The sequence below is a fragment of the Pongo pygmaeus genome, chromosome 1 (genome assembly GCF_028885625.2).
Source record: "Pongo pygmaeus isolate AG05252 chromosome 1, NHGRI_mPonPyg2-v2.0_pri, whole genome shotgun sequence".
NCBI classification, from domain to species: Eukaryota; Metazoa; Chordata; class Mammalia; order Primates; family Hominidae; genus Pongo; species Pongo pygmaeus.
Window position 1 is genome coordinate 221,539,128 of NC_072373.2, and position 26,155 is coordinate 221,565,282.

The 26,155-nt window shown below is 50.6% G+C and overlaps 1 protein-coding gene across 9 annotated transcripts in view; it reads right to left on the bottom strand.

Annotated features, from left to right (window-relative positions):
- The window catches only part of PIK3CD (phosphatidylinositol-4,5-bisphosphate 3-kinase catalytic subunit delta), a 97,673-nt gene that overhangs the window by 38,023 nt on the left and 33,495 nt on the right, over positions 1 to 26,155 (bottom strand). For 2 of the 9 annotated variants that reach the window (XM_063668150.1, XM_054440323.2), the window contains exon 1: positions 692 to 883. The exons of 4 other annotated variants lie outside the window; for them this stretch is intronic. The gene's annotated coding sequence lies outside the window, so the exon portion shown is untranslated. Of the gene's footprint in view, positions 1 to 691; positions 884 to 2,100; positions 2,715 to 26,155 lie in introns of those variants that run through there. 3 more of the 9 variants (XM_054440313.2, XM_063668153.1, XM_063668159.1) reach the window with 3 other exon arrangements.

Below are 26,155 nucleotides of genomic sequence, written 5' to 3' on the forward strand. Positions count from 1 at the left end.
AATGAGACAGGATCATAAGGAAAGCCCTTTCAAAACAGGAAAGACAAAGCCAAAAGCAGAGGGAGCCGAGAAGGAAGAGAGGGAGAGAAATCATCCTCAGGAATTCGGGTCAGGAAATAAGGAGCCAGGACAAAATCCACAAGAGGGCGGCCAGGGAGAAGGCGCTCCCCTGGGGAGGAAGCCGCAGGACCTCAGGATCTGGGTCTGCCACCTCTAGCCCCCTTGGGCTCAAGGGCACAGCTCGGGAGGGACAGAGCGCAGGAGGCTCGGTCCCGAATCGGGGGCAGGGGGAGGGGAGGACGCGCACAGCCACTGCTGGGTCCCCGACAAGTAAACAGCCTGCCCCGAACAGGCGCGTCCTCGTGCGAAGCCCGCTGGAGGCCTCACGGATCCCATCAAGGGCGGCAGCCGAGAAACCTGGGATTCCCGACCCCCGGGGGGCACAAAAGGAAGCAACCAGATTAGGAGAAGAGAGCGTCGCGCGGCCCATAGCTGAGAATCCCACCGCGAGCGCAACCCCCTGCCTCGGCCCCCCCAGCCCCCACGGCCCCGGACCCCCGATCGCCTCCACCGACCCTGCCCACCCCGCCCCAGGCGGACAAAGCCCGGGGCTGGGCGGGGTGGGACGCCCGGCGGGGCTGGGGGCGGGGCACGGGGACCCCGCAGACGCCCGCACAGGTGGGCTCCGTACCGGGTGTCGGTGCCGGGGGCGGGGCCCGATCTCCCTGGAGACAGTTGCCCAGGGGACACAGCGGGCGGGTCCCGGAATGACGGGAAGACGCCAGCCTCCGGGCAGCGGCGCGGGGCCGGCGGGGGCCGGAGGGCAGGCCCGCCGCGCGAGGTGCAGGCGAGCGGGGCTCGGCGGAGGGGCGCGGCCCGGGGCGGGGCTGGAACTACGGGCAGGCGGGGCGGGGCGCCGGCTGGGGGCGGGGCGTCCTCGGGGCTGGGGCGGGGCCGGGGCCGGCCGCGGCGCGGGCACCGTCCGCAAATTCTCACACCCCCAGCCGGGAGAAGCGCCCGAGCTCACACGGGCGGCGGAGAGCGGAGTGGACGCTGCAAATCCTCTCCGACCCTCGCTGTTCTCGCCCGGAGGCCCAGGACGCTGCCAGGCGGGGCCCTTGGGGTTCGCGCCCTGAGCCCCAGAGCAGCCGCGGGACCCCGACGGCGGGCGCACGCTGGCTCTGGCCTAGGTTTCGCCTTACAACCAATAAATAGAAAGCGCCACCTGCAAAGCAAGGGAGGGCTGGTCGTCCACCAAACTGCTTTCCGCTCCCCGCTTTGCAAGGCATCCGCAGAAAGGGCGGGGTACTGGACCCAGGTCACAGAGCCGGAGCCAGGCTCACTCGAGTAATTGGCCAGTCTGGGCTCTGGGCTCAAATCCAGCCTGCTGGCTGTTCCCCAGCTGATGGGCCTTTCCATCGGGGGTTCCCTTATATGTGAGATCTAGAAAATAAATGAGCGTACCCTAGCACTTTCACTAATGCATCTATCCATTACAACGGGCGGTGTGCGTGCAGTAACAATACAGAGACAATCCTTGTCCCGCACTTAAAAAAACCTCTGGGCGCTCCAGTGTTTTTGTTTTTGAGACAGGGTCTTGCTCTGTTGCCCTGGCTGGGGTGCAGTGGTGCGATCATAGCTCACTGTAGCCTCTACCTCTCTGGCTCAATCGATCCTCTCACCCCAGCCTCCCATGTAGCTGAGACCACAAGTGCGCACCACCTCACCCAGCTAATTTTTTAAAATTTTTTGTAGAGGCGGGGGGGTCTAACTATGTTGCCTACGCTGGTCTCGAACTCCTGGGCTCAAGCCATCCTACCGCGTCAGCCTCCCAAAGTGCTCGGCCAGGCGCTCCAGTTTTTATCCAGGCGTCTACACTGTAAGATAGATGTTGTTCTCCCTTGGTTGTAAGTGGGGAAGCCGAAGCTAGGCGGGCAGGGACTCACCCTCACGCACTCACACAAACACAGTCTGCACAGCCTCTTGGGCCGAGCTAGCGCTGGCACCAGTTTAGTTTGGTGCTGAACCCATACCCTTCTTGCTCTGCAAGAGCCGATCTCCCCTTAGAATATTCTTTCGGGTCCACAGCCCAAGACAAACCTTTGCTACAGGGGAACGCAGAGGAGGAAGCGGGGTGCGAGCACCCGAATCAGCCCTGGCGTGTCCCGCGGGGTGGGAGAAGGTGGTTTGAAGAACACTCCTTGGTGGTCCTAATTGCTGCACGTGAGGTCAAGGCAGGGCCCGCCCATCCCAGGCAAATGAGCTCCAGGAGCCTTCCTCGTGCCTGCGAAGACGGCAAGGAGAAAACACTGCCGGCTGGAAGCCCCCGAGAATCTCGAAGAAGCCCAGAATGAAAGGACCAGGCGGCCGGGACTCGGAGCTCCCCAGCCAGGGCGCGCGCAGCCTGGCCTGACGCTTCCCTCCGCCCTCGGCGGCCTCTGCGTCCTCCCAGCACCCGGCAGCCCTGCCAGGGGTCCCAGATGCCCAGAGCACCCCAAGGAGGAGAGAGAAGAGAGGGGGGCCAGGGTGGGAGGGGACACCCCTCTTCCCTGGCCGTCCCTAGAAGTCACACACAGACATTCACTCAAAAACACGCTTGCATGCAGATGCGCACACACAGACACAGGCGCAATCATGTAAACCGACACACAGCGACCACAGACGCTCGTGCTCATACACGCGCTCTCGCTCTTCACACCCTGCACCAGGTGGGCACTCACCCGCCCGCACCCTGGCTGTGCTTTTGCAGATCCCGGGAGAGGGCGGAGCCCGGGCCGAGGGCTGGAGACCGCCCCCGGCCCCGCCCCCACGCCCTCCCATCTCTCCCTCCCTCCTCCCGTCCCCCGCCTGAGGGAGGGGAGCGGTGCAGCAGACATCCGAGGGCAGCTGGGACCCCCTGACTCAGCCGAAGGGTGAGTCAGGCCTCCTGCAGGCCACACCGGACCCCCCCCAGGGCGGGGATTTCCCCAAGATGAGAAATCAGCCACCGGAAGTCACGCCGGACCTTGGACGGGCAGACAGAGGCTGGGAGGAGTTCTGGGTGCAGAGCCCCCAGCCTGGTAAGTACAATGATCCCGGGGCTAGGATACCAACGAGATTTTCCGAAGGGCAGACGAGCTTCAGCGGTTCCTCCACCCCCATTCCCCACGTGTGGGAGCCCTCCTCCCTAGCGGCCCCGTCCTGCAATCGTCCCCCTGCGCGAAGACTTCCGTTTATCTCCAGCATGGATGGAGGCAAAGTCAAGCTCAAACCCAAGGTCCCCATCAGCAATGGAACCCAATGATCCGCTGGGGGTTCAAATTGGGTGTGTCAGGCACGGGTGTCTCTGGAGCCCAGAGAAAAATCCAAGATTCTTTGAAATGGCAAAAGCCCCCAAAAGTCACTTTCCTGTATTGCCACGATGAACTGGAACTGCCCTGACAAATTCTAAAAAGAGAGAGACCTTAATAAATTGTTTAGAGAAGAATTAAAGGAGTGAATACAGATGCATGGAAAATCTCTAGAACAGGGCCTGGCACTCATATTAAGTATTGGCTCTCACACATGGATAACAGACACAAGGAGACCAAGTGACTTGCCCCAGGTCGCACAACTAGTTAGTGGCAGAGATGGAGGAAAAACCAGTCTCTGATTCTTTGTTCACAGCTCAGGTACCTTCAGTCCTTTCTGAAATTAAGTGAGAGTATAAATAAAGTCATTTAGTGGATAAATGAATTTTACCACTGTTAAATATCAGAGTAGACCTGGCACAGTGGCTCACGCCTGTAGTCCCAGCACTTTGGGAGGCCAGGGCAGGAGGATCACTTGAGCCCAGGAGTTCAAGACCAGCCTGGGCCACATAGTGAGACCCCCCCATCTCTATTTTAAAAATAAAAGAAAAATCAGAGTAAATTAAGGCAGGCATGGTGGCTCACACCTGTAATCTCAGCACTTTGGGAGGCTGAGGTGGGAGGATCATTTAAAGCCAGGAGTTTAAGAACAACCTGGGCAAAACAGCGAGACCTCGTCTCTACTAAAAAAAAAAAAAAAATTAGCCTGGCATGGTGGCATTTGCCTGTAGTCCTAGCTAGTTAGGAGGCCGAGGGAGAAGGATTGCTTGACCCAGAAGTCTGCAGTGAGCTATGATGGAGCCAAGAAATTAGATTCCTGCCCCTCTACTTGCTACTAAAAGGGCCAATCCTCTTGTTAAATCCCAAAACACAAGGCAGGAAACCAAATGAGCCTCTGCTCCCGCTCATTGGAGCCCTTGTTCCCTTCAAGGAGCCCTAGAAGACGGAAGAGTATTTGCTGCATCAGTCACTTCTCTCTCTCCTGACATTTTGTGATGTGTGATTTCATCACACTTTTGCTGTGATGAAATCTCAGCTTCTCCCAAATGCTCACCAATATCCCAGCCTCCAACCTAGCTGGAATTCTGCTATTCTCTTTCTAACTCAAATTGGCATTCAGCATTTCTAGGTGTGGTCAGATAAGATACCACTGCTGAGTGGGGACAAGATCAGGAAGGCTAAAGTCAGAAAAAAATCAGATGCAAAGCCAGGCACCACTGAGGGCACCTGTAGTTGCAGCTACTCACAGGCTGAGGCAGGAGGATCGCTTGAGTTTGAGGCTGCAGTGTGCTATTGATAGCACCTGTCAATAGTCACTGCACTCGAGCCTGGACAACACAGTGAGATACTCATCTCTTTAAAAAAATTTTAAGTATAACCGCCGGGCGCAGTGGCTCACGCCTGTAATCCCAGCACTTTGGGAGGCTGAGGAGGGCGGATCACCTGAGGTCAGGAGTTCGAGACTGGCCTGGCCAACATGGTGAAACCCCGTCTCTACTAAAAATACAAGAATTAGCCAGGCGTGGTGGTGCATGCCTGTGATCCCAGCTACTCAGAAGGCTGAGACACGAGAATCGCTTGAACCTGGGAGGCGGAGGTTTCAGTGAGCCCAGATCGAGCCACTGCACTCCAGCCTGGGCAACAGAGCGAGACTCCGTCTCAAAAAATAAAAAAATTAAGTATAACAAAAAAAAAGCAACTAAAGACAACAACCAAAAACAAACAAACAAAAAAACCAGTTACATGTTTGTTTTTAATTCTGTTAGAATAAACAGGAAGGCTCCAAAAAAATCCTCAAAGGAGTTTCCATATTTACTCACATATTCCACCCTTGATATTTTTATTCTCAAAGCACAAGAATGAGGGACCTAATTATAAAAGGCCCCTGCTCTCCTACCATCCTTACATATTTTCATTTATCTTTGAGACTCTTACCCCCGGGTAACTCAAAAAGTGGCTCATCTGTAGTTAAAAGCAAAGTTAATTAGCATCTGGCACTTCCTTCTTTCCTTCCTCAATTCTCCAAGCTTAGACTAAAAGTCTGTCTTAATTGAGGCTTCCTGAGTTTGTGACCTGGGGCAGGAGTTGAGGGGTTGGGGATATAAGCAGAGAGAGAGAGAAAAAAAAAAAAGCTTGGGTTTGCATTGCTCATTCTTTTTTTCTTTTTTCTTTCTTTCTTTTTTTGACAGGGTCTCACACTGTGGCCCAGGCTGGAGTGCAGTGGCGCGATCACAGGTGCTTGACCTTGTGGACTCAGGTGATCCACCCACCTCAGCCTCCCGAGTAGCTGAGGTGTGTGCCACCATGCCCAACTAATTTTTAATTTTTGTAGCGATGAAGTCTTGCTATGTTGTCCAGGCTGGTCTCAAACTCCTAGGCTCAAGGCATCTGCCTGCCTCGGCCTCACAAAGTGTTGGGATTACAGACGTGAGCCATCACATCCGACTGCATTGCTCTTTCTTTTTTTTTTTTTTTTTTTTTTTTTTGAGATGGAGTCTCTCTCTTTCACTCAAGCTGGAGTGCAGTGGCACCATCTCAGCTCACTGCAACCTCGGCCTCTTGGGTTCAAGCGATTCTCCTGTCTCAGCCTCCCAAGTAGCTGGGATTACAGAGGCCTGCCACCATGCCCGGCTAATTTTTGTATTTTCCGTACAGACGGAGTTTCATCATGTTGGCCAGACTAGTCTCAAACTCCTGACCCCAGGTGATCCACCCTCCTTGGCCTCCCAAAGTGCTGGGATTACAGGTGTGAGCCACCGCGCCCGGCCTGCATTGCTCATTCTTTCAAGTATCAGCCAAAAAGCATGTGTGGCTCATGGTTGTAGGGACTCCTCCCGTTGAGAGATGGCCTCTGTGTCCCCTCCTCTTAAATCTGAGTGGACTTGTGACTGCCAAGAGAGTATAGCAGCAGAGATGCTAAGTGACTTGAGAGGTGAGGCCATAAGAAGCCATGCCGCTTCCTCCTTGGTTAGAATGCTGGCTCTTGGAATTCTGAGCATTAAGTTAGAGGTCTGACTACCCTGACGCTGCCACGCAGTGACACAGCCCAAGCAAGCCAGAAGGAGAAACCACGTGAAGGCACTCAAGTTGACAGTCCCACCTGAGCCCAACCTTCGTCATCCCACCCAGGTACCAGACATAAGTGAAGAAACTTCCAGATGATTCCAGACCCCACCTGTTCAAGTTGTTACCAACCCCTTGAGAGTCTTCCCAGCTGACTCCAGATATCATGGGAGCAGAGCCAGGCCGTCCTGCTGAGCTCTGTCGGAATTCCTGGCCCCTGGGACCGTGAGCATCACAGTGTTGCTTTATACCGCTGAGCTTGGGGCAGGTTGTTATGTAGCAAGAGATCCCTAGAACTCTGAAGATCTCACAAAATCCTCAAAACAACCCCACTAAATAGTTACAATAGTCATCTTCATGAGGAAACTGACGCCGAAGCTGTGGAGGAAGTGACAGAGCAGGAATCAGAACCCACCTGGAACCACCACCTAAAACTGCTTCTAACACCAAGTTGTCCCACTGCTATAAGGCACAAGGCTCGTTTTTTTTGTTGTTGTTTATTTTTTTTATTTTATTTTTTTTGAAACAGAGTCTCACTCTGTCGCCCAGGCTGGAGTGCAGTGGCGCCATCTCAGCTCACTGCAAGCTCTGCCTCCCCAGTTCATGCCATTCTCCTGCCTCAGCCTCCCGAGTAGCTGGGACTGCAGGCACCCACCACCACGCCCGGCTAATTTTTTGTATTTTTAGTAGAGACGGGGTTTCACTGTGTTAGCCAGGATGGTCTCAATCTCCTGACCTCATGATCCGCCCACCTCGGCCTCCCAAAGTGCTGGGATTACAGGCGTGAGCCACCATGCCCGGCCTGTTTTGGTTTTTTGGTTTTTTTTCTGAGACAATGTCTCCCTTTGTCACCCAGGCTGGCGTGCAGTGGTGCCATCTTAGCGAGACCAGCCAAAAAAAAAAAAAAAAAAGTCCAGGGCCCAATCCCAGCCAATCCCAGTGGGGAAAGCGTTTGACACGTCCCACCATGGCTCTGGGTCACCCCTATGATAGGTTACACCATTTAACAAGTCAGCAGAGACATCTCCTTTCCTCAGTGGCCCATGAGAGTGTCCCTGAGGGACAGGGTCAGTTCCCACTAAAAGGGACATACATTGTTACACATTTAAAACCCCAGTGGTGGCTCATGACTGTAATCACAGCACTTTGAGAGGCCAAGGAGGGTGGATCACCTGAGGTCAGGAGTTCAAGACCAGCCTGGCCAACATGGTGAAACCCTGTCTCTACTAAAAATACAAAAATTAGCCGGTTGTGGTGGTGTGCACCTGTAATCCCAGCTACTCGGGAAGCTGAGGCAGGAAAATCGCTTGAACCTGGGAGACAGAGATGGCAGTGAGCTGAGATTGTGCCACTGCACTCCAGCCTGGACGACAGAGTGAGACAGGGAGACTCTGTCTCGAAATAAATAAATAAATACCCAGGCCAGACGTGGTGGCTCACGCCTGTAATCCTGGCACTTTGGGAGGCCGAGGTGGGCAGATCACCTGAGGTCAGAAGTTCGAGACCAGCCTGGCCAACATGGTTAAACCTCATCTCTCCTAAAAATACCAAAAATTAGCCAGGCATAGTGGCATGCCTGTAATCCCAGCTACTCAGGAGGCTGAGACAGGAAAACCCCGGAGGCGGAGGTTGTGGTGAGCCGAGATGGCGCCACTGCACTCCAGCCTGGGCAACAAGAGAGAAACTCTGTCTCAAATAATAATAATAATAAAATAAAAAATAAAAACGTAGCCTTGGCTAGGTGTGGTGGCTCATGTCTGTAATCCCAGCACTTCGGTAGGCCAAGGCAGGCAGATCGCTTGAGCTCAGGAGTTGGAGACCAGCCTGGCCAACGTGGCAAAACCCTATTTCTACAAAAAATACAAAAATTAGCCAGGCGTGGTGGTAGTCCCAGCTACTCAGGAAGCTGAGGCAGCAGGATCGCTTGAACCCAGGAGGTTGAAGCTGCAGTTGGGAAAAGCTGAGATTTCATCACAGAGAACTCATAGCTGGTCCAAAGCTAAGTCCTGGGCAGACTGAAATCCCCTCCAGAACAAGCTGGCTCATTCTCCTCCAAAGCTAAGTCCCGGGCAGACTGCAGTCCCTTCCAGAACAAGCTGGATCATTCTCCGTATGAAACTACATTCAGTTACTTCAGTCCTGAGATTCACACCGTTGTGTAGCCCCCACCCACATTCACAGTCAACGTGACCTAAAGAATATGGCACAGTGATGGGATAACACCTTCAACATTAGATTATAAAAGAATCCGGGCCAGGTGCGGTAGCTCACGCCTGTAATCCCAGCACTTTTGGAGGCCAAGGCGAGCAGATTGCCTGAGGTCAGGAGTTCAAGCCAGCCTGGCTAACATGATGAAACCATCTCTACTAAAGATACAAAAAATAGCCAGGTGTGGCGGCGCACACCTGTAGTCCCAGCTACTCGCTTGAACCCGGGAAGGGGAGGTTGCAGTGAGCCGAGATTGCACCACTGCACTCCAGCCTGGGTGACAGAGTGAGACTCCGTCTCAGAAAAAAAAAAAGCAGCAGCAGCCAGGCATGGTGATGCATACCTGTAGTCCCAGCTGCTTGAGAGGCTGAGGCTGGAGGGTTGCTTGAGCCCAGGAGCTGGAGGCTGCAGTGAGCTATGATTGTGACACTGCACTTCAGCCTGGGCAACAGAGACCCTATCTCTATAATTAATTAATTAATTAATGAAAAAATTAGGTTATGAAACATCACTGGGGCTTCAGTCTTGGGCTTAGGCACCCCCTCCCCATCCCCTCCCCTTCTCTCCTCTCCCCTCCCCTTCTCTCCTCTCCCTTCCACTCCCTTCCTCTCCCCTTACCTCCTCTCCCCTCCGCTCTTCTCTCTCTCTCTCTCTCCCTCTCTTCAGCGCTCTCATCTCTTGCTCTGGGTAAGCCAGTGGCCATGCTATAAGGACACTCAAGCCACCCTATGAAGAAGCCCACATGAAGAGGAACTGAGATATCTGGCCAACAGCCAGCCAGTCACTGAGCCTGCCAACCACGCTGTGGCAGGTACCTCCAGCCCCAGACACCTGCAGCCCCCACTGAAAGCTCAACGGCAGCCTCATGAGACCCTGGACCGGAACCACCCAACGAAGCGGCTCCTGAATTCCTGATTGACAGAAACTATGGGATCATAAATGCTTGCTGTTCAGTCTGCCAAGTGTTGGCGTGATTTGTTACACAGCAATCGGTAACTAATACGCCACCCATGGCTGCCATGTTCCTGCTGTGGGGCCAGCACTGTTCCATGCTTAGAGGCTCCATCAATACCTGTGATGGACTAAATGGTCAGTACAAACAACAGCTCCTCTGTAATGGTATGAGGCAGACAGGTTTCTAAAGGCAATATGCTAAGGTGCGAACTCAACCCCAAAAGACCACATAGCGTATCATCCCATTTATATGAAATGTCCACAACAGGCAAATCCATAGAGACAGCAGATTAGTGGTTGCCAGAGGCTGAGAGATTGGAGAAAAGTAGAGAGTAACTGCTAATGGTGTGAAATCTCTTTTTGGAGTGATGAAAATGTTTTAATTTTTTTTTTTAATAGAGACAGGGTCTCACTATATTGCCCAGGCTGGTCTTGAACTTCCAGGCTCAAGTGAGTTCAGCCTCAGCCTCCCAAAGTGCTTGGATTACAGACATGAGCTACCATGCACAGCTTAAAATTTATGATGCTGCTGGTTGCATAACTGTGAATATACTAAAAACCACTGAGGCGGGGTTTAGTGACTGACACCTGTAATCCTAGCACTTTGGGAGGCCGAGGTGGGAGGATCACTTGACACCAGGAGTTTGAAACCAGCCTAGGCAACATAGCAAGACTCCATCTCTACAAAAAATTTAAAAATAAAAATAAAAACCATTAGGCAAGGCATGATGGCTCATGCCTGTAATCCCAGCACTTTGGGAGGCCAATGCGGGTGGATCACCTGAGGTTAAGAGTTCGAGACCAGGCTGGCCAACATGGTGAAACCCCATGTCTACTAAAAATACATAAAGTAGCCCGGCGTGGTGGTGGGCGCCTGTAATCCCAGCTACTCAGGAGGCTGAAACAGGAGGATCACTTGAACCCGGGAGGCAGAGGTTGCAATGAGCCAAGATCACACCACTGCACTTCAGCCTGTGTAACAAGAGTGAAACTCCATCTCAAAAATAAAAACGAAAACAATAACAACAGCAGCAACAAAAAACCATTGCATTGTGCACATTAAATGAATTGTATGGTATGTGAATTCTAGCTCAATAAAGCTTCTTATGCTAAAACATGACGAGGAAGAAGAGGAGGAGGAGAAGAGGCAAAGTCACTGGTGCCCAAGGAATGGCACCAGGAGTGGTCTCCAGGAAGGCTGGCCACCTGCAGGGCTGGGAGAGCTCTGTGATGCTGACATCAGGGGCCTTCCTCATGCCTGGGAAAGAGGACATGGGCTAAGGGCGGCTAACCAAGGCCTGGGAGAATACTGAGAGGTGAACAGGTGATGTGGGTGTGGGGCGCTCAGCCTACTTGGCCAAAGGGTGAGTTCTTGCCAATTTCACAGGGAGACCCTGACTGGTCTCAAGCACCTGAGGCCCAGCATGAGAAGTCAACATCCCTGACTTCTCATCCTCTATAGAAGTTTCCCCCAGACCGGGCGCGGTGGCTCACGCCTGTAATCCCAGCACTTTGGCAGGCCAAGGTGGGCGGATCACCTGAAGTCAGGAGTTCGAGACCAGCCTGGCCAACACGGTGAAACCCCGTCTCTACTAAAAATACAAAAATTAGCCAGGCGTGGTAGCGTGTGCCTGTAATCCCAGCTACTCAGGAGGCTGAGGCAGGAGAATCACTTGAACCTGGGAGGCAGAGCTTGCAGTGAGCCAAGATCGTGCCATTGCACTCCAGCCTGGGCGACAGAGCAAGACTCCATCTCAAAAAGAAAAAATAAAAAAAAGAAGTTTCTCCTGACTACCTGGAAAGAAGGTTCACACCCAGCTCTCGCAGGCATGCTTCCCCACACGCCTAAGCCAAGGCCCTTCCCACAAAAGGGGCCTTACACATGCCCCAAAGGATGGTCCTCTCCCAGAAATGAGCCGATGCTACAGTGGAGAGTCACCCAATGATGCAGGAAAGTTGATCCTTGCTGAAAGCCCCAGAAAGGGGCTGTAAATTTAGGACAAAGGATTTAAATGGCAGGGGCAAACTTGTGCAATGTCTTCTTTAAGAGGTGGTCAAGAAAGAAAATAGAAACAGGTTCAAGACAGACCTTGAATAGGTTGCTATCAAGTGTCTCTTACAGAGGTGTCACAGGGTCAGAATGATTTGCCCCTTTGAGGTTGGTTTCAGAGTCAGAATCTCATACGACAGAGAAGCTAGAGGTTGGACCTAAACAGTCCTTCCCTGCACACCAACAGAGTCTATGGATGAAAGAGCCTCTTTCTGGAGAGAGTCCATGCTTTTCTGCAGGTTTTCAAAGGGATTTAAAATCTGAAACAGGTTAGGAACCACTGGGTGATGTGGTTCTGGGGTAGGTGGAAGATGGAGTTTTTTTCTTTTTCTTTTTTGGAGACAGGGTCTGGCTCTGTCACCCAGACTGGAGTCCAATGCCATAATAGGCTCACGGCAGCCTCAACCTCCTGGACTCAAGCGATCCTCTCGCCTCAGCCTCTCAAGCAGCTGGGACTAGAGGCGTGTGCCACCACGCCTGGGTAATTTTTGTGTTGCTGTTTTTCTGTAGATACAAGGTTTCCCTATATGGCCCAGGTTGGTCTCAATTGATCCTCTTGCCTTGGCCTCCCAAAGTACTAGGATTACAGGCGAGAGTCACAGTGCCCGGCCAGATTTTTGTTTTTTTGTTTTTGTTTTTTGTTTTTTGTTTTTTTTTGAGATGGAGTTTCGCTCTTGTTGCACAGGCTAGACTGCAATGGCATGATCTCGGCTCACTGCAACCTCCGCCTACCGGGCTCAAGTGATTCTCCTGCCTCAGCCTCCCAAGCAGCTGGGATTACAGGCAGGCACCACCACACCCGGCTAATTTAGTATTTTTAGTACAGACGGGGTTTCACCATGTTGGCTGGGCTGGTCTCAAACTCCTGACCTCAGGTGATCTGCCTGCCTTGGATCTCTCAAAGTGCTGGGATTACAGGCGTGAGCCACCATGCCCGGCCCAGATTCTTTTTTTTCTTACTCTGGCAAATCTATATTTTATAAACCTTTAATAACTAACTTGTGTTGATTCCATGTAATTAAAAACGTACAGTATGCATGAATAAACACATTTATAAAACATACGGCATGTATATTTCAAACATCCGCATGCATGATCTGGAAGATCACGGCCCGGCCTATAATTCCCAGATGCAGGCTCTGCTGTAATTTTTTTTTTTTTTTTTAGACAGGGTCTCACTTTGTCACTCAGGCTGGAATGCAGTGGCACGATCTTGGCTCAATGCAGCCTTGACCACCCTGGTTCAAGCGATCCTCCTGCCTCATCCCCTCAAGTAGCTAGGGCTGTAGACATACGCCACTACACCCTGCTAATTTTTGTATTTTAGTAGAGACGGGGTTTCACCATGTTGGCCAGGCTGGTCTTGAACTCCTGACCTCAAGTGATCTGCCTGCCTCAGCCTCCCAAAGTGCTGGGATTACAGGCGTGAGCCACCGCACCTGGCCTGCTGCTGCAATCTTAAGATGGCCACATAATATCTCTTAAAACTACAAATTCCACTTCCCTTCTTCTGTCCTGACCTCAACTTAACAAACAACCTCCCTCCCAAAACATACACACACTCATGGCTGTCGCCCCGTCAAGTGTCAGCTACGTGGTAGTTCGCCCCATTCTCCTGGGGTCAGATCTGCAGCTGGCTACCTGCCCAGGCACTCAGCACTCAGGCCCTCCTTCCCTACCCGGCTGTCAGCTTAGGGGTCCTCCTCCACCTATCCTCGTGAGATCTGCAGACAACCCTGTAAGCTCTGAGCCAAAGAGGAAGAAATCCTAGGGATGACATAGAGGGCTCTGGACACCTCATCCCACCAGTCATTGTCCTGGTCACACTCTCTCCTTGGCAGGGGGCCTGTGACACTGCTTCCATTCTCAGAGCAGGTCTCTGGGCCACTCCTGCCCCTGGAGCCTCTGGGATCGGTTCAGACTCTGTCCCACAGCACAGCCTCTTCATCTTTCATCAGGCGTATCTTCAGGGCTACAGCTGCCAGCCCCCATGACTAGGCACCTGATGTCCATTTTCTCATTAAACATCGTGACAGGCCCCGAAGGCAGGCATTCAGTTTTATGAATGAGGAAAGTGGGACTCGAGGAGGTGACGGGGAAGGAAGTGCGTTTGGGTTTATTCTGGAGCCTGCTCTTTACCACCATACCACACCGCCTCTCCCAGGCCAGTGCACTGGAGCCACACGGTATCAACTGCCAGCTCAAGGACACCTAGGTCAACTTCCCAAAAGAGGCCTAGGGGTTGGGCAAGGAGGCCATTGAGACTGTAGAGGCCAGGCCTTGCTTGCCCTGGCATTGGGGAGAATGGGCACCACCCCAGGCCAACTGGGGAAGGGCCAGGCACCACAGCTGCATCCTTCTGCCCACTCTTGCTGTAGAGGATCAGAGTCCAAGACGCCAACTCCATCAGACACAAGGACCTTCAACAGCAAGGAACTAGGCTGGGCACGGTGGCTTACGCGCTACGGGGGGCTGAGGCGGGAGGATCATTGAGCCCAGGAGTTTGAGACCAGCCTGGGCAACTTAGCAAGACCTCATATCTACAAAAAATCTAAAAATTAGCTTGGTGTGGCCAGGTGCGGTGGCTCACACCTGTAATCCCAGCACTTTGGGATGCCGAGGCGGGTGGATCACGAGGTCAGGAGTTCGGGACCAGCCTGGCCAACATGGTGAAACCCCGTGTATACTAAAAACAAAAAAATTAGCCGGGCGTGGTGGTGGACGCCTGTAATCCCAGCTACTCGGGAGGCTAAGGCAGGAGAATCGCTTGAACCCGGGAGGTAGAGGTTGCAGTGGGCCGAGATTGTGCCATTGCACTCCAGCCCGGGGGACAAGAGCAAGACTTCGTCTCAAAAAAAAAAAAATTAGCTTGGTGTGGTGGTGCACACAGTAGTCCTAACTGCTCAAGAGGCTGAGGCAGGAGGATCACTTGAGCCCAAGAGGTTTAGGTTGCGGTAAACTATGATCGCACCACTGCACTCCAGCCTGGTGACACAGCGAGACCCTGTCTCTAAAAAAAGGAAAAAACAAAACAAAAACAAACAAGGAACTCTGCCTGGGAGTCCAACTAAGTCCTGGGAAGGTGGGGACGGGGGGTGGGGGTGAGGGGACAAGTGAAAAAGAGCCAGGAAGCCCCTCCTGCATAGCCGCCTGACTCCCAGAGGCCTCCTGAGTCCTCCTCCCTGGGATCCGGACTCCCCTCCCCCAACCCAACACCTGTTCCTGGGAACAAGCCCGCGTTTGGAGGCAGCATGGTGCAGGGTTAGGAGCAGCCTCTGCCACTTTCTGGCTGGGTAAGACTTAGGTAAGTTACTTCCCCCTTCTGTGCCTCAGTTTCCCCATCTGTAAAGTGGGAATCACAGTAGTACTTACCAAACAGGGTTGTCATAAGGCTAATTAGCTTAGTATTTCTTTCTTTCTCTCTCTTTTTTTTTTTTTTTTTTTTCACATCGCCCAGGCTGGACTGCAGTGGTGCAATCTCGGCTCGCTGCAACCTCTGCCTCCCAGGCTCAAGCAGCGATCCTCCCACCTCAGCCTCTGGAGTAGCTGGGACTACAGGTGTGCATCATCATGCCTGGCTAATTTTTGTATTTTTTTGTAGAGACGGGGTTTTGCCATGTTGCCCAGGGTAGTCTCAAACTCCTGAGTTCAAGCGATCTGCCCACCTCAGCCTTCCAAAGTGCTGGGATTACAAGCATGAACCATGGTGTCCGGCTAGCTTAGTATTTTCTTTTTCTCTCTTTTCTTTTTTTTTTTTTTTTGAGACGGAGTCTCGCTCTGTCGCCCAGGCTGGAGTGCAATGGCACGATCTTAGCTCACTGCAGCCTCCGCCTCTCCGGTTCAAGCAATTCTCCTGTCTCAGCCTCCCGAGTAGCTGGGATTACAGACACCCACCACCATAACCGGCTAATTTTTGTATTTTTAGTAGAGACGAGGTTTCACCATATTGGTCAGACTGGTCTTGAACTCCTGACTTCAGGTGATCTACCCGCCTTGGCCTCCCAAAGTGCTGGGATTACAGGCATGAGCCACCGTGCCCGGCCAAGCTTCGTATTTTCAAAGTGCCCAGTACACTGCCTGGCACAGGGTACATACTACAAAAGTGTTTGTTGTTATTGTTATTAGATACAGAAACGGCAAGCTAGGTTAATGAAAATGGCAACTTTCAGCTGGCAAACGGCAAAGCTCCTAAGTACAAATGCTACTGACAGGACCCACAGGAAAAGAAACTTTACCTGATGTCCCCCTTCTGGAGCATGTGCTCATTCTCAGAGTGAGGGCTTCCCCTAGTCCAGGAGGGATTTCTAAGTTGAACCTGCCTCTGGCCCAGGCTCTGTGATCCCTACGACTTACCTGACTCCTACCTAGCAGAATCAGGGGTAAATGGCGCTCTCCATGCCCTCACCAAACACCCTGGCCAATGGCCTCTACGTGCTGACCACCCCCGGGGTGCCATGGAGTCGGGCCCTCCTCCCTGTCTCTGCATGCCCTCAGAGGTCGCCATGCCTGCTCCAATCGGATGGCAGTTGTTTACCTGTGTAATCATATAATGTAATTATTACATAAGAGGGTGCACCCTGGGTGTGAAAAGAGCTGATTCCATGAAGAAAACAAAGCTGAGTGCTTCAGAAACCTAGTAAAAGACAAGTCACTCAATAAAACAAACTTCCTGTAGAATTATGGAATTAGACTAGGCAAGACAACTGTAAAAGCTCAGCAGGAATTATTAAAATGTAAAAGGAAGGGCGCTGTGGCTCACATCTGTAATTCCGGCACTTTGGGAGGCTGCGGTGGGAGGAATGCTTGAGCTCAGAAGTTCGAGACCAGCCTAGGCAACATAGCCAGACTTCGTCTCTACTAAAAATCAAAAAAATTAGCCGAGGCCAGGCATGGTGGCTCACGCCTGTAATCCCAGCACTTTAAGAGGCCGAGGTGGGTGGATCACTTGAAGTCAGGAGTTTGAGATCAGCCCGAACAACACAGTGAAACCCAATCTCTGCTAAAATACAAAAATTAGCCAGATGTGGTGTTGTGCATGACTATAATCCTAGCTACTCGGGAGGCTGAGGCAAGAGGTTTGCTTGAACTAGGGAGGCAGAGGTTGCAGTGAGCCAAGATCGCACCATTACACACCAGCCTGGGCGACAGAGCGAGACTGTTTCAAAAAATAAAAAAATAAAAATAAATTAGCCAGGTGTGTGTGATCCCTGCTACTTAGGAAGCTGAGGCAGGAAGATGGGTTAAGCCCAGAAGGTCAAGGCTGCAGAAAACTGTGATCTGCCCTCCAGTCTAGGTGACAGAGTGAGACCCTGTCTCAAAAAAAAAAAAAAAAAAGTAGGATTAAAATAGCGGATTATACATTGCATGTACGCCTTATACAGAAAGATGAACCTGTGGCCTACTCAAACATAAGCCCTTGGCCATCTGAGAGCAGATCAGGGAACCAATGTACACTGACATCTTTTAAGTGAAAATGAAATATTTATCGGGAAGGGAGAAAAAACAGTAGCTGGCATCCATAGCAGCTTCTCCAGGTGAGTGCTGCTGGAGAGGTATATAGGACTCTGTGCGGCCAGCCACGGAAAAAAATAAAATAAAATGTTTACATTTGAGGTAATGCATCTTAATAATTCTCTACCTAAACCAAACTCAGTTACTCAACCAACAAAGCACATTGGATAAAAGTGCTATTAAACTATTCGTTTCTCCACCCCGCACAGTGGCTCACACCTATAATCTCACCACTTTGGGAGGCCGAAGTGGGAAGATTGCTTGAGCCCAGGAGTTGGTGACCAGCCTGGGCAACACAGCAAGACCCCTGTCTCTACAGAAAATGAAAAAAATTAGCCGGGCATGGCGGTGTGCACTTGGGAGCTACTCAGGAGGCTGAGGCGGGAGGATCACTTGAGCTCAGGAGTTCAAGGCTGCATTGAGCTATGATAGCACCACTGCAGTCCAGCCTAGGAGACAGAGTGAGACCCTGTCTCTAAAAATAAATAAATAAGTAATCTCGGCATTTCTCATCCTAATTGTGTCTAATGGTTCATCATCCTCTTTGGTCCTAATCCACATTTTTAAAACTCTGGTTGGAGTCGCTGTGCTGGAAGTAGCGGAAACCACAAAAAAAACATAAACATCTTCCCAGAGCACCCGTTTGACTCTAAAGTTAGGGGAAAATATGCTTTATAGTAAAATAAACATGGATATATCATGGAATCGAATGTAAAATTAACATTAGCATTAAAAATAGAAGTTGAAGCTTCAAAGCGAGGTCGCAGTTGGGGTGGGCGGCTGCAGGTCAAGAGCTGCACATCCCATCTCTTCAGGCTGGAAGGATGGTGGGAAAGTTGGGGAAACATGGCCCATCGGGGTCAAGGTTACTGCCAGCTGCTCGGCCATCTCCTACCCGCTCCTCCTGGGAACCTGCAGCACAAGGGCTCCTGGGGTGCTGCCTTGTGAGCCTCACAGGTGACACCAGAATCCACTGCTGTGGCCAAGGTCACCTGAGGGCAGACCTCCCTGTGAGCTGCCATACCTTCCAGTCCAGGCCCCTTGAGCGGGGCCGGGGCGGCTCTTACCACTATCCTGGGAGAGGAAGAAAATGGCCTGCTCAAGATCTCACTGCCAGCAGTATTTGCCTCACATACCCAAGCTCCTTCCTACCTTGAAAGGCTAGAAAATGCTGACAAGGCCAGATGTAGTGGCTCATGTCTGTAATTCCAGCACTTTGGGGGGCCGAGGCGGGAGGATCTCTTGAGTCCAGGAATTCAAGAGCAGCCTGGGCAACATAGCAAAATGGGATATTTATTGACACATGCTCTGTGCATTCCATCTGAGTCATTCATGGGAAGATCAAATAAGGTAATGGATGAATAAAGCTTACTACACCCTGCAAACCTCAAGAACTCATGACAGGAACACCTGTCATTAAAATCCACTCTGAGCCAGGCTGAGCAGGGCTCACCCATAGTCCCAGCTACTTGAGAGGCTGAGGTGGGAGGATCATTTGTGCTCAGGAGTTCAAGACCAGCCTGGACAGGCCAGGCCTGGTGGCTCACACCTATAATCCCAGCACTTTGGAAGGCCAAGGTGGGTGGATCTCTTGGGCCCAGGAGTTGGAGACCAGTGTGGGCAACACGGTGAAACCCTGTCTTCCATTGAAATACAAAATTAGTGGGGTGTGATGGCGTGAACCTGTACTCCTGGCTACTTGGGAGGCTGCAGTGGGAAGAAAGCTTGAGCCCAGGAGATCAAGGATGTAGTGAGATATGATTGCACCACTGCACTCCAGCCTGGGCGATGGAGTGAGATTTTATCTCAAAAAAAGACCAGCCTGGACAGTAGAGTGAGACTCCAGTATCTAAATAAATAAATTTTTAGGCCAGACGCGGTGGCTCACACCTGTAATCCCAGCACTTTGGGAGGCTGAGACGGGCAGATCACTTGAGGTAAGAAGTTCGAGACCAGCCTGGCCAACATGGTGAAACCCCATCTCTACCAAAAATACAAAAATTAGCCGGGTGCAGTGGTGGGCACCTATGGTCCCAGCTACTCGGGAGGCTGAGGCATGACAATCGCTTGAACCAGGAAGGGGGAGGCTACAGTGAGCCAAGATCGCACCACCGCACTCCAGCCTCAGTGACAGAGCAAGACTCCGTCTCAAAAAAAAAAAACAAATTGTTTTTTAAAAATCCATTCCCTACCACAGTGTGGGCCTCAAAGATTCATTCATCCAATGGTAAAAACTGCAACTTTTTGGGTACCCATAACTTGGTCCAGGTGTTTCATTATTTCCAATCTTTACGACATCTCTACGACAATCCAGTCAAAGAGGTACTATCATCCTAATTCTCAGATGAGAACCCAGAAACTTAAATAACTTGTCAAGGTCCCCTACATGTTAAGTGTCAAAGCCAAGATATGAAGCCTGTAATTCTAAAACTCTTGCTTTTGATGCTAATCTGAAGCTAACCTTTTATTCATTTTCAAAACACAGTCCTGCTGGAGACATGCAGCCATTCACATCTTAGGAAACTATCACATATTAGATGTGCTGCACTCAATTTAAAAATAGACCACACATCATCACCAGTTTCCAAATGACAGCAGATGGGCTGTATTATTCAAATACTCATCACACCACACAATAGGGAAAAAAAGATTCATGACCTGGTCACGGCTCCTGGATGCTTGAAACCATCAGAAACAGAAGTTGTGGTCTGGGAGTACATCTCCTTTCCTTGGCTCTGAATATGAGGAACTTTTTTTTTTTTTTTGAGGTGGAATTTTGCTCTTGTCACCCAGGCTGGAGTGCAACCTCTGCCTCCCAGGTTCAAGTGATTCTCCTGTCTCAGCCTCCTAAGTAGCTGGGATTATAGGCACCCACCACCACGCCCAACTAATTTTTGTATTTTTAGTAGAGACAGGGTTTCACCATGTTGGCCAGGCTGGTCTTGAACTCCTGATCTCAGGTAATCCACCTGTTTTGGCCTCCCAAAGTGTTGGGATTACAGGCGTGAGCCACCGCGCCTGGCGAGAAACATTTTTAATGGAATTTTTTAGAAGGATGTGTAAGGAGAAAGTTGAGGTTTTTGTTTTTCCTCCTAGAAGAAAATTCTCATGAAGTAGTTCGTTTGAGACCAAGATCCTGGTGTTATTAACTTCCTCCTCAACAGCAGGTCAGCAGCAAAGAGGAAAATGCAGGCATCAAGCACACCCTGTTTGCGTGACTCTCCTCTCCTCCCTTAAGGCTCCCTGAAGCCCACTCAAAGCGAAAGCCAAGGCCACTCTGAAGGCTTTAAGAGGTCTGGCGCAGGCTCATGCCCGTAATCCCAGTACTTTGGCAGGCTGAGGCAGGAGGATCGCTTGAGCCCAGGAGTTTGAGACCTGAACCAATGTATACTTTTCATGTACTGATTTATGATTTTACCTACAATTCCTGTCTTCCTAAAATGCATAAAACCAAACTGTAACCCGACCATCTTGGGCACACTTTCTCGGGACCTCTTGAGACTGTTTCTTGGGCCATGGTCACTCATGTTGACTCAGAATGAGCCTGGGCAACAAAAGGAGACCTCCATCTCTACAAAAAGCTACAAAAATTACCCGGGTGTGGTGGCATGTGCCTGTTGTCCCAACTACTAGGTGGGCGGATCACTTGAACCCAGGAGACTGAGGCTGCAATGAGTTATGATCGCTCCACTGCGTTGCACCCTGGGTGACAGAGCAAGACCCTGTCTCAAAAAAAAATTAATTAGAAATAAAAATAATTAAAAGGTTTCAAGAGCAGGCATTATGGGCAGCAACCCAAGCTGGAGTCAAAGCCCCAGATTCTGTCCCCTGAAATACCTGAGGAAACCACCCGGCTGCCTCAGTTTCCCCAACAGCATATAGGGTCATCTGGATGTGAGCAGCAGAACAGTTACCAAGACAAATTCTGGACTTGAACGAAACCATTAGTGAGTCCTTAGCCCCCATTTCCATGCTACAGAGGCTGCAGGACCACAGCAGATTCAGAGTCTTGGAGACACAGCCCCGTCAGCCCCTACTCATCTGCTCAGGGAGCTAAGACCACTTGGGATAGGTTCACCAGCTTGCTCAGGGAGGCTCACACCCAGATCCAGTCAGCCAGCCGAGGACACAGTCTATTTGGACAGAAAGAGGTTGTCAGCTCCCCTTCTGGGACCATCTACCTCTAAGGCAGAAAAATCAATCTGCTATAGATTAAAACAAAATCAATCTTGAGGGAGAACAGAGACTTGTTAATTTATATTAATATATAATAAGAATGAGGGGAAGGATGGGAGAGGGGTAAGGGATAAAAGACTACACATTGGGTACAGTGTATACTGCTTGGGTGATAGGTGGATCAAAATCTCAGAAATCACCACTAAAGAACTTACTCGTATAACTAAAAACCACCTGTACCCCAAAAACTATTGAAATAAAAATAAAATAAAGTATTTGCCAAACCAAAAAAATAAAAAGAAGAAGAAGAACAGCTAATATTTACAGAGTATGAACTATGTGGTAGGTGATGTTCATTATCTATTTACCTTATTTAATCCTTCAGACAAACCTAGGAATGGGTCCATTAAGGTTCATTTTACAGCCAAGGAAACAGAGGATCAGAGAAGTTAAGTAGGCACCTCAAAGTCACACAGCTGGGAAGTGGAAGAGCAATGGTTTGAATCTAAATCCGTCCACCACTAGAGTTCATGGGTTTAACTACTGCATTACTGAATTTCAAGATGAATCCAACTCCCGGGGAGTTGGTTCACTGGACAACTAAGGAAGTGCAGACCTCATGCTATACATCCAGGCAGTAAAGAGAAAGAAAGCTATTTAAACTCATTGGCAATAAAAGAACTAGGTTTTACACCAGGTGTGGTGGCTCACTCCTGTAATCCCAGCACTTTGGGAGGCCAAGCTGGGAAGATCAATTGAGCCCAGGAGTTCCAGACCATCCTGGGCAATATGGCGAAACCCTGTCTTTACTAAAAAAAAAAAAAAAAAAAAAAAAAAAAAAATACAAAAATTAGCCAGGCATGGTGGCGGCACCTGTAGTCCCAGCTACTTGGGAGGCTAAGGTGGGAGGATCATTTGAGCCCAGGAGGTCGGGGCTGCAACAAGCTGTGATTGATCTGGTGCACTCCAGTGTGGGCGACAGAGTGAGACTCCATCTCAAAAAAAAAAAAAAGAAAAAAAAAGAAAGATACGTTTTAAATAATTACCTCTGAGCCTATTAGCAAAACATTATTTCGGCCAGGCGCAGTGGCTCATGCCTGTAATCCCAGCACTTTCCGAGGCCGAGGCGGGTGGATCACGAGGTCAGGAGATGGAGACTATCCTGGCTAACACAGTGAAACCCCATCTCCACTAAAAATACAAAAAATTAGCTGGGTGTGGTGGCGGGCGCCTGTGGTCCCAGCTACTTGGGAGGCTGAGACAGGAGAATCGCTTGAACCCGGGAGGCGGAGTTTGCAGTGAGCCGAGATTGCACCACTGCACTCCAGCCTGGGTCACAGAGTGAGACTCTGTCTCAAAAAAAAAAAAATTCTTTCAATATTATTCAACGCTGGCAAGGATGTTATGAAACTATTATATGTCACTGGGATAAATTGGTCACCCAGGCTGGAGTTCAATGGTGTGATCATCGCCCTTGGCAACCTTGAACTCCTGGGCTCAAGCAATCCTCTCGCCCCAGCCTCCCAAGTAGCTGGGATTACAGGTGCATGCCACTGTGCCCAGCTAATTTTTAAAAACAATTTTTGGCTGGGCGCAGTGGCTCATGCCTGTAATCCTAGCACTTTGCGAGGCAGAGGCGGGCAGATTGCCTGAGCTCAGGAGTTTGAGACCAGCTTGAAAAACATGGTGAAACCCCCCTCTACTAAATATAAAAAATTAGGCCGGGCGCAGTGGCTCACACCTGTAATCCTAGCACCTTGTGAGGCTGAGGAGGGCAGACTGCCTGAGGTCAGGAGTTCAAGACCAGCCTGGGCAACATGGTGAAACCCCATATCTACTAAAATAAAAAAATTAGCCGGGCATGGCAGCGTGCGCCTGTAGTCCCAGCTACAGGAGGCTGAGGCAGGAGAATCACTTGAACCCGGGAGGCAGAGGTTGCAGTGAGCCGAGATCACGCCACTGCACTCCAGCCTGGGCAACAGAGCGAGACTCCATCTCCGAAAAAAAAAAAAAAATTAGCAGGCATGGTGGCGCAAGCCTGTAATCCCAGCTACTGGGGAGGCTGAGACAGAATTGCTTGAACCCGGGAGGCAGAGGTTGCAGTAAGCCAAGATCGCACCACTGCACTCCAGCTTGGGTGACAGAGCGAGACTCTGCCTCAAAAAATAAATAAGTAAATAAAAAATAAAAAAGAATTTTGTAAAGATGGAGGGAGGGTCTCACTATTTTGCCCAGGCTGGTCTCAAATTCAGGTGTGAGCCACTACACCTGACCTCAAGCATTTATTTCTACTGATTTCAAGACAAAGCTTAACTCTCTCAACGAGTTGCCAATCAGAAAATCTTTGAATACGGCCAGGCGTGGTGGCTCATACCTGTAATCCCAGCACTTGGGAGGCCAGGGCAGGTGGTTCACTTGAGCTCAGGAGTTCAAGACCAGCCTGGCCAACATAGTAAAACCCTGTCTCTACAAAAATACAAAAATTAGCCCAGTGGGTGCCTGTAATCCCAGCCACTCGAGAGGCTGAGGCAGGAGAATCACTTGAACCCAGGAAGCAGAGGTTGCAGGGAGCCGAGATCGCACCACTGTACTCCAGCCTCGGTGACAGAATGAGACTCTACCTCAAAAAAAAAAAAAAAAAAAAAGACCAGGCGCGGTGGCTCATGCCTGTAATCCTAGCACTTTGGGAGACTGAGGCGGGTGGATCACCTAAGGTCAGGAGTTCAAGACCAGCCTGGCCAACATGGTGAAACCCCATCTCTACTAAAAATACAAAAGCCAGGCGCGGTGGCTCATGCTTGTAATCCCAGCACTTTGGGAGGCTGAGGCGGGTGGATCACTTGAGGTCAGGAGTTCGAGACCAGCCTGGCCAACATGGTGAAACCCCATCTCTACTAAAAATACAAAAAATTGGCTGGGTATGATGGTGGGCGCCTGTAATCCCAGCTACTCTGGAAGCTGAGGCAGGAGAATCGCTTGAAGCCAGGAGAAGGAGGTTGCAGTGAGCCAAGATTGTGCCATTGCACTCCAGCCTGGGCAAAAGAGCAAAACTCTGCCTCAAAAAACAAAAACAAAAACAAAAATTAGCTGGGCATGGTGGTGGGCAGCTGTAGTCCCAGCTACTTGAGAGGCTGAGGCAGAAGAATAGCCTGAACCCAGGAGGCGGAGGTTGCAGTGAGTGGAGATCGTACCACTGCACTCCAGCCTGGATGACAGAGTAAGACTCAGTCTTGGGGGTAAAAAAAAAAGAATGAAAGGGTTTATAGGATGATGAAAGCTGAAATGTTTAAACAGAAAGAAGTTATGTCTTCTTTACCTAAATATTTTATGAGAATGGATATTATATCTGGCTGCGGAATATTTCCCCTGCCTACTATTGGAAACCAGGAAGCGTGTAAATCCCCTCCTCCAGCAGTATTAATTGGACATGTCAATGTCCACACCAAGCTCACACAGCATAGAATAGAAGCTGCAGCGCCGGCATGTGCTGGCATAAGCGAATTCTGTTCCACAGCCCTGTGTGGAATGTAAACCAGAGCTACAGCAAGAGCTTGTGAGTGCACCCCATCTCTACTAAAATACAAAAAATTAGCCGGGCATGGCGGCGTGCGCCTGTAGTAGGGGAGGGTGAACTGTCACCCAAATCTCCCAGAGATGAGGTGACTACTGGGACTTTGGACTAGAGCATTTCCACTTGAGAGGCATTTACTACCTTGCCATGGTACATTCACCAAAGCTACCCCTATGATGGATATGACTGAAAAACATGAAATTACTTTTTCAGGTTTTTTTTTTGACAGGCTGTCACTCTGTTACCCAGGCTGAAATGCATTAGCGCGATCACGGCTCACTGCAGCCTTGACCTCCAAGGCTCAGGCAATCCTCCTGCCTCAGCCTCCCAAGTAGCTGGAATCACAGGCGCACACCACCACACCCAGCTAACTGTTTTTATTTTTTGTAGGATAGGGTCTCCCTTATGTTGCCTAGGCTGGTCTCAAACTCCTGGGCTCTAGCGATCTTCCCATCTTGGCCTCCCAATGTGCTAGGATCACAGGTGTGAGCCACCGCACCCAGCTAGGACATAAAATAATCTTAAGACTGAAATACCCAGGACATCTTAGGTGATGTCAAGGAAACACTCTAACAGGGATGACAATGCCCAGAAGAGTTCCCTAATAAAACAGAAATCATTTATACGGGATGGCATTACCTGGGGAAGGCAAGGAGGAGATACTCACATGAGCAGGGAGCCTCTTTTCCCCTAGGACTGACTCTGGCACTATGATGAGCAGCTGGATTCTGTAGCGCCCAACAAACAGCTCTCCCTGAGCAAACGAGAGCTGCTGGGGTGGTGGCTAGCAGTTCCAAGCTGAACAACGCCTCGTTTGCAAAGATGCCAATCCGATCAAAGATGGTAAAAACAAATCAGCTCTAAGGGCTGAAGTGCATGCTGTTTTCCCAGCAGTGATGGGAGAACTGAACAGTGGTAAAACCCCCTGTATCTGTGCAGGGCTTTCGGTGCCAGTTCACCCTCCCCTTGTGGGCGGTGGTCAACAGCCTGGCCATACATTTAGACAGGAGGGCAATGCAAACCTGACCTATAAAACAGATATTTCTTTGGGACACAGCCCTATAGAAAATGAGGGGTAGGCTGGGTGCAGTAGTTCACGCCTGTAATCCCAGTACTTTGGGAGGCCAAGGCAGGTGGATCACCTGAGGTCAGGAGTTCGAGGCCAGCCTGGGCAACATGGTAAAACCCTATCTCTACTAAAAATACAAAAATTAGCCGAGCATGGTGATGCCTGCCTGTAGTCCCAGCTACTTGGGAGGCTGAGGCAGGAGAATCGCTTGAACCCGGGAGGTG